The sequence below is a fragment of the Prosopis cineraria genome, unplaced genomic scaffold (assembly GCF_029017545.1).
Source record: "Prosopis cineraria cultivar Desert tree isolate PC_DT_omini unplaced genomic scaffold, ASM2901754v1 PC1123, whole genome shotgun sequence".
NCBI lineage: Eukaryota > Viridiplantae > Streptophyta > Magnoliopsida > Fabales > Fabaceae > Prosopis > Prosopis cineraria.
Genome location: NW_026556448.1, coordinates 26,858 through 34,567, shown reverse-complemented (window position 1 = coordinate 34,567; position 7,710 = coordinate 26,858).

Sequence of the window (7,710 nt, the reverse complement as noted above, 5' to 3'; positions counted from 1 at the left end):
AATCCATATGAAGCATATCCTAAAAAAATTGCTTTAATAATGTAGTCTAGTTTCTAACCATTAGAAATTAGGCTTACAAATGAATGATACATTCCAACACCAATCAAACTTAAAATCAGAAACCAAAATTTAAAGCATGTAAATTAATCTCCAAATTGTTACTGAAATGGTGTCCACTTCACTTTAGTCCTTGGGTTTGTTCAGTCCTCCCCTTCCACTTCTTCGGTCTCTGCTTCAAACTCATTCCCAGTGCTCCTCCTTTCAACTCCTAATCTTCACTGCATCCATCTCATTCTCAGTCTTTTTTCTTCCTTAAAAAATCACCCTCAATCCTAAATTCCTTAACTTCTTAGTCCTCTCTCAATTTCTCTTTGTCTTTAGTTTTTTTCTCTCTCTCAGTTATCTCAAAAAACTAAAAAAAACTTCTAGAAATCTCTCCATCTTTGATCCTGGTCTCTTCTGTTCTTCTTTTCATTTTTTTTCATCCTTGGTTCCCCTTTCAGACCTTCAGTCCTTCCTTTTCTCCAGATCAATTAACTCTCTTGACTCTTGGTTTTCCCTTGCTCTCAGTCTCTGTTTTCTTTTTTCAGAAAATCTCTCCCTCTAATCTCAATCTCCTCTGTTCTTCCTCCCTCCAGAAATGCTCCTCTCAGTCTCTTTCTCGCTCTCCTTATATTGAAGACCAAAAGAAAGAAAAAGAAAACAAAATTACCTTGTGTGTGGCCAAAAATCTACTCTGCTCTTCGTTCTTTCGCTCACATGTTTGGTAGGTTCTGCTCTGCTCTTCTCCTTTGCCACAATCTGGATTTTGCTCTCCCTTTCCTCTGGCGCTTCTCTCGTTTGGCTGTGTTGTTTTGAGTTCTTCTTTTTTCTATCATATAGCCCTCTAATCTTGTCGTGAAAGGCAATTTAGGGGTAGGTGATTCACCCTTCACCGACCCTTTTTTTTTATTATTATTTTTCATTTTATTTTTAATCTAATTTTTAATTTAAAAGAGTTAACTTTTAAGAGTTAATTTTAATATTTTAAATTGTTGGGATAATATAAGAGAGATTTTTTTAAAAAAATTAAGCAAGATTTTTTTTATTTATTAAATTATTATTATTTTTTTAAAATATAATCCTAAAAAGGATTAAATTTCATTTTTATATTTTATATTTTTTTAATTATTTTTTTAATAAACTAAAAGAAATAAGATCCTAACTAATAAAAGATTATCTAGGTTACAAAAAACTAAACCTATTAATTAAAGAAAAATATAATCCTAAAAAAGATTAATTTTTATTTTGTATTTTTATTTTTTTGGTTGAATTTATCATTATTTTATTAAATGTAAAAATATGCCCAGACAAAATACAATATTCACATCATGTGGCATGAATTTTGATAGATTGATCACTATTGCACCTAATAAAATAACATTATGGGTACCCATATTGTATTACCTCATTTACTAGCTACAATAAATTAAATAAAACTCATGGTAATTAAAGGATTAACATTTAAAGGTAATTACCAAGTTTTAGTTCAAACTCAAAGATCCCAAGTTTTTTTTAAATCAAAATGAGTTCAAAACTATCATAACTTCTTATCAGAGTAAATAAAAACAAGTTACGGAAGTATGAGATATATTGAAGGAGTGAAAGAAATCAAAAACAAGTGAAAAACAACTCTTTTGCTGTGTGACAGGGCAATGCAATGCGGCTCGTGCATGCCATGCCATGATCTGTTGCTCTTTGTGCCACGTGTCGTGGTGTGTTGCACGAAATATCAGTAGATTCTACTGTCATTTGATAACAAAATTAGTGAACTTTTGATATGTCCCGATTCTCTGTTCGATGTCCGAATGACATGATTTGTATCTATGAAAAACTCTTTACGTGAACTAGTTAATGGCACGGGTTTCACTTTCAAAATAAGTCACATTAGAAAGTTGAACACCCAAACACAATTTAACCACTTTTCACAACTTTTACATAAAAAGGGTGTCTAAAACCCACATCTAATGCCAAAAACCCTTCCTAACAATTGGACTATGTTTATTAGACCTACAATTATCAGTACAATACGTCACACGCACTTAAACAATAGTATAACATAAATTCACTCCTTAACCTCTTTTTATCGAAAATAGAGGGGGAGGCAAATTTTCATTGTATTGCATCAAAAATTATTGTAACATGTTTAAAATATCATTTCTACACTTGCATTAGTATTTTGACCCTATAAAATAATGTATTTCACCATATACAATTACTCAAGACCTAAAATACAAATCAGACATTTGCAACGATAAAATAGTGCAAGTATGATGGCATGCAATTTAGAATTGGCAAATCATATACTATTACACAAAAATAATCTAAGCTAGAGGCATACAATAAGAATGTGCTAATTCCTAACCTCTTAAGATTCTCCCCCTCTGCGTCAGAGCTAGAGCTTAAAAGTGTTAAATAAAAAGGGTGAGTCTAGTCACTCAGTAACCAAGGTAAAACCTACCCTATGCAGTTATATATCAATTATAAATCAAACATACACATATGGAACCAAGTATTTAAAACACTCTTTAAGACATACCAACACTTATCAATCCAATTATAAGTTTTTCATCTCACACATTCTAGGTACATAATCACAAGACACTCACACATGTGATCATGACCTACTACAACCCGTGACTTGCCACAACTCAAAAACATGTGACATGTCATATATTTACATAGGCAATGATCAACCAATTTTACACGTCATTTCCTCAGACTGAAGTTGTGGGCTATAACACTAAATAGGGCTCTGTCTGTGTGACTGGACTACCCAAGCTTACCAATCGTGAGGTGTGACCCAGCCAAAGATCACATGACTCACTCTAGAACCACAACTTCCCCCATTCTCGAATCTCTGTGATGTCTCATACCCTAGGCTATTCTCTTTATTGAACTGGTGGAAAAAGCTAGGTTTTAGTCTCTCGACAAACTATGGAACAGTCCATCAACAAACTGTGGAACAAGGCTATACCCCTATGCATCGGACGGTAGCCTAAATACCGTATAGGTTTTTTCTCTACTTCCAATCCTTAGGCGAACTCTTACCCACTGATCACACCATAATCAATACTCACTCATTTTCACATTTTCATTTATTCAAAATCAATCAACATATTGAACTCATGACCGTGCGCTACTTAAATGAGAACAAATTTTCATTTTCCATTATAACACATAAGCACCTCACTTTTAACCTTTTATATTCCTCTTTAACATATTCATCATCAATCACTCATTCACAACACATTGGAAAGGGAAATGTTTTTCGAATACCACATTTATCACTTTAAAACTCATTTTGAAACCACTTTCACATATTTAATACACATCACACAATTACAAGAACACCAAATTTCAATGCATGTAACCCAATTTCACAAGTCATAATTTTCATGATAAATACACAATTCATATTACAATTAACATACAATTACTCAAAGCAAGGTTCCTCCGGTTACCTCCAACTTTTGAGAGGTCAAAGGTTTACCCCTCAATCAAATAGCTTCCCAGCTTGAATTTTCAAGCCAAATAGGTATCCAAGAGCCAAAACTATAATCAATCAAGTTGATCTCTATTAATATAGCTAAACTCAAGCATTCAACTCTCATCTCCACTTTTAAATTGCCCAATGTCCACTCTACATGAGTTTGAGTTTATCTATTAGGTTTATTAATTATCTTTAATCCCCTAATATTATTAATGAGCTATTAAACTCTTAATAATGGCATCACGCTCTTCCAACCACCCATATTAAATGCAAATTTAGATATTTATAGTGCCCAACAATTTAAAACACTAAAATTCATTTTACTTAGGTCTAAATACTCTAAACAACTTCTATTAACTTTATTTGAATCAATGAGTTTGGACCCATAACCTATATAGATTGAAATCACCATCATTATCTAAACTCTAACTTAAATCCTTAAAATAATGGAGGAGAAAAGGAGAAAAAAGGGTTTAGGAATCTTACTTTGGATGATTTAAAGCTTCAAACCTTCTCAATCCTCTCTTGGATCGTGCTCTAACAGAGTTTGGTGTGTCTCTTCCGCTTTCTCCTTTCTTCCTCTCTATTTCTATCTAATTTTTGTGACTGATATTTGCAAAATTCACACCGTGCACCACGACGCATGTCCCCACACGCCACTACATATGGTACAAAGAAGGCAACTCTCATTCTGTAGCCTTATGAGTTGCGGCATGTGGCATAGAGACTTTTCAACTTGTTTTTCTCCACTTTTTAGTCCTTAAGTGACCCAATTTTACTTTAGAATTAAATTATACTTGAAAATTTAACTAAAAGCACTTATTATTCTCCTCTGACTACACACCATGTCAACTTACTTAATTATCCTAATTAAGCTCAGTAAATTATGGAATTAAAAATCAAGATGTTACATATATGATGATTAATTAACATCTATAAAAATTCACTTGGGAATATTTTTTGTCTGCATTAGTGAAAAAATAGTCAACTTTTACTTAAGTGTCAGCTAAACAGTCAACATTTAAGGGATTTAATGAATTGGTTACTTTTGCACCAACTCTAAAATATTATGGGTATTTTTGCTTCTAGCCAACAGCTTCGTGGATACTTTTGCTCCCGGTCAATGAGCTAGTGGATATTTTTGTCCTTTTATTAGTCTATATCAGTAAAGACTAACACATGACATGTACAGTCAGCATTTAATAGTCAAAGTTAATGACGTTAGGTCAAAGTTAACTGTTTGGTCACTTTTGCACCCCCTCATGTAACGTTATAGGTATTTTTACCCTTTTTCTTACTTTAGGATATTGGGTGCATCTGGCTAATTACTTTATGGGCATTTTTACTCCTTTATCCTGATGAATTAGTATGTGGCAAAGTTGAGAAAAATTACTTTATCGGCTTTGAGTTATATAAATTGCACAGCACTATTTGTATTCAATTTGCAACTTGTTTGCTTTATTTCTTTTTAAAAGAAAAGTTATCCTACTTAAAGCATGACTGGCAACGCTAAAAGTAGCCCATATTTAATGTTTGACTATATTTCAAATAGGATTGCTTCCAACTTGTGGCTAATAAAAAAAATTAAAGTTAGACAAAATTGTGTACACTAATGCTAAAGTTAACAAATATCATTATTATTCCCTGAGAACTTATTTATAAAACAAGAGAGAGAAGATTTTTTTTTATTTATAAGTCACACCATTAAATTTCACCACAAATTTCTCCTTTTACTTCCCATTAAATGTTGGAGAGAAAAATCATGTTGTTAAAATATGTATATTTAATAGTGGTAAAGTTAAAAATTTATTAAATTTATAGGTTAATGTGTTTTTAAGGTTTTTCTTGATTTTGAAAAAACATGTTGAAAATAATTTATAAATAAAATCATAAGAATAATTGAGTTCATGTAGTATAATAAGTTTAAAATAAATTATGCTTCTAATAACTTATGATTACTATAAACTTAAAGAGGTTTTATAAAAAAAATAAACAAATTAATATTAATTGTAATGAGTATAAAATATAAAATTTATAAATTATAAATTATAAAATCATGACTTAATAGTTATTACTCCCTTTATACTACAATCTATGTCATTGATAACTAATTCACATTTTATGAACAATGTTAGATGAAATTTTATTTTCCTAAAAATGTTCACATTTTTATATTTCTGCCCTTGAGTTCTCCAAGTAATAAATACATTATCTTTAAATATAAAGTATTTAAAGATAGGGAATTTAAAAAAAAAGAAAGAGTATAAATGGTAAAAAAACATACTTTTTATGCTAAAAAATGTAAGGTATTTTCTAAAAGTTTAGACGTTAAAAAATATAAGATATTTTAGTCTTTCAAAGTGTAATCATTTTTTTTTTCAAAAGTACTCCTATTGAATAAATTACTTTATATTTAGGGAGAATTACATTGAAATCTCATACAAAAAAATTAATTACTACAAGGTCTAGTGACAATTGAATTAAGGAGTCACTGGACCTTGTAATAATTAATTTTCTTGTGTGAGACTTGGATATAATTCTCCCTTATATTTATTTTAGGGTGAAGCATCATGTTAAATAGGGGTAAATATAAAAAGATGGGTTTGTTTGAACACAAGTAATTACTTTATTAAGAGTGAGATTCAGTTATAAATGATTTATATTTTTTAATAGAAGGAATAAAGTTTACTCAATACTCTATACTTTGGACCAAGGGATGCTTTTACAAAGCAACTTATATTGTGGTCTAAAGAAAGTATCTCAATTTTCTATTATAGGAGGTCTTCTATAAGACTTCTATAAGATTATTAATTAACATTTTTCAATTTTATTCTATTGTAAATTACTAAAAGAAAATTTTAATTTTAATTTAGTGTTATTTTTATAAATTAATTTCATGTTTCTATAATAATTGAATGCTCTAATAAGGGAAAAGTCAGTTCCAAAATATGATTGAAAATGACTTATAAGGAATATTGAAGACAAGAGTGGGTATTACTTAGATTAGACTTGATTGATTATGGATTTTTTTTTTGGGACAAGAATTATGGATTTAATATTTGGTTTATTAGTTTTGTTCACTTTTATCTTATTTATAAGTTATTTCTAACATTTTTGCTAGATTCAAGAAAAACTTTAAATCTCGTTAACTTTATTTAAAAATTCAATGAGTTTTTAACTTTATTCATATTAAATATATATACTTTAAAAAAAAAAGCAAAACTAATGTATACCAATCCTTATAGTTTCTTCTAATTTTCAATTAGGTCCTTAGATTTTTATTTTCTTTTCATTGAATCCTCTAGGTCGTCTCTATTAGATGTTTTGGTCCCTATAATGACCCATCATTATCCTATGACACACTCCCTAATCAATGCTTTTAATTGAAGAGCTAACCAAGATTTATATAAGCTTTTAGCAAATAAACTGGACCTGGGATCCCACACGTGATCAATATGATATTCAAAGTAAATAAGCAGAAACGAATAAGGAAAATTGATACATTGAAAACTTAAAGCCAGAGAGTAGAAGAGACAAATTTTAGGTCTCATTATGTTAGCTCGCCGCAACCAACAACACTTGTCCACATTCCCCTCAACGAACATGCCCACTAGCCGCAATAAAGAGTACAGAAGCCACTTGTCATGGCCTATGACACCACTTGCCATGGCAACTCCCTTTTGACATGCTCATCACATCCAAACGACTACCTTTGTCGCAACAACCCTTGCACCAGCAAACTTATCTGACAATATGCTCCTAATTATTCTTGAAATTCTCTAAACCTTACTACGTAAACACCTTATTAATATGAAACCGAAGCCCATATATTCAAAATTAAGTAACTAAGCTATTGGATTTGACTTCAAGCCCTTCCAATGCAATGTGAGGATCCCAGGTCACTAAGTGCTAACTTGAGTCCTAAGATCCTTTGCACAATAAGAATGCCTCCTCTCTTAATTCCAATACATTCATATACACATACATATTCATGCATAAACATCCTAATCCTTATTATAATAGGCCATAACAAGCTCTAATTTGGCATAACACTTGCACATTTGCATGGTTGGCCTCCCTCTAAAAAATAAGGGCTAGCAATCATAAAATTGCCCAAGATTATAATTAGGCTCCTATGCAAATGAAATAATCCTCACATATATAGAATTATGCATTTG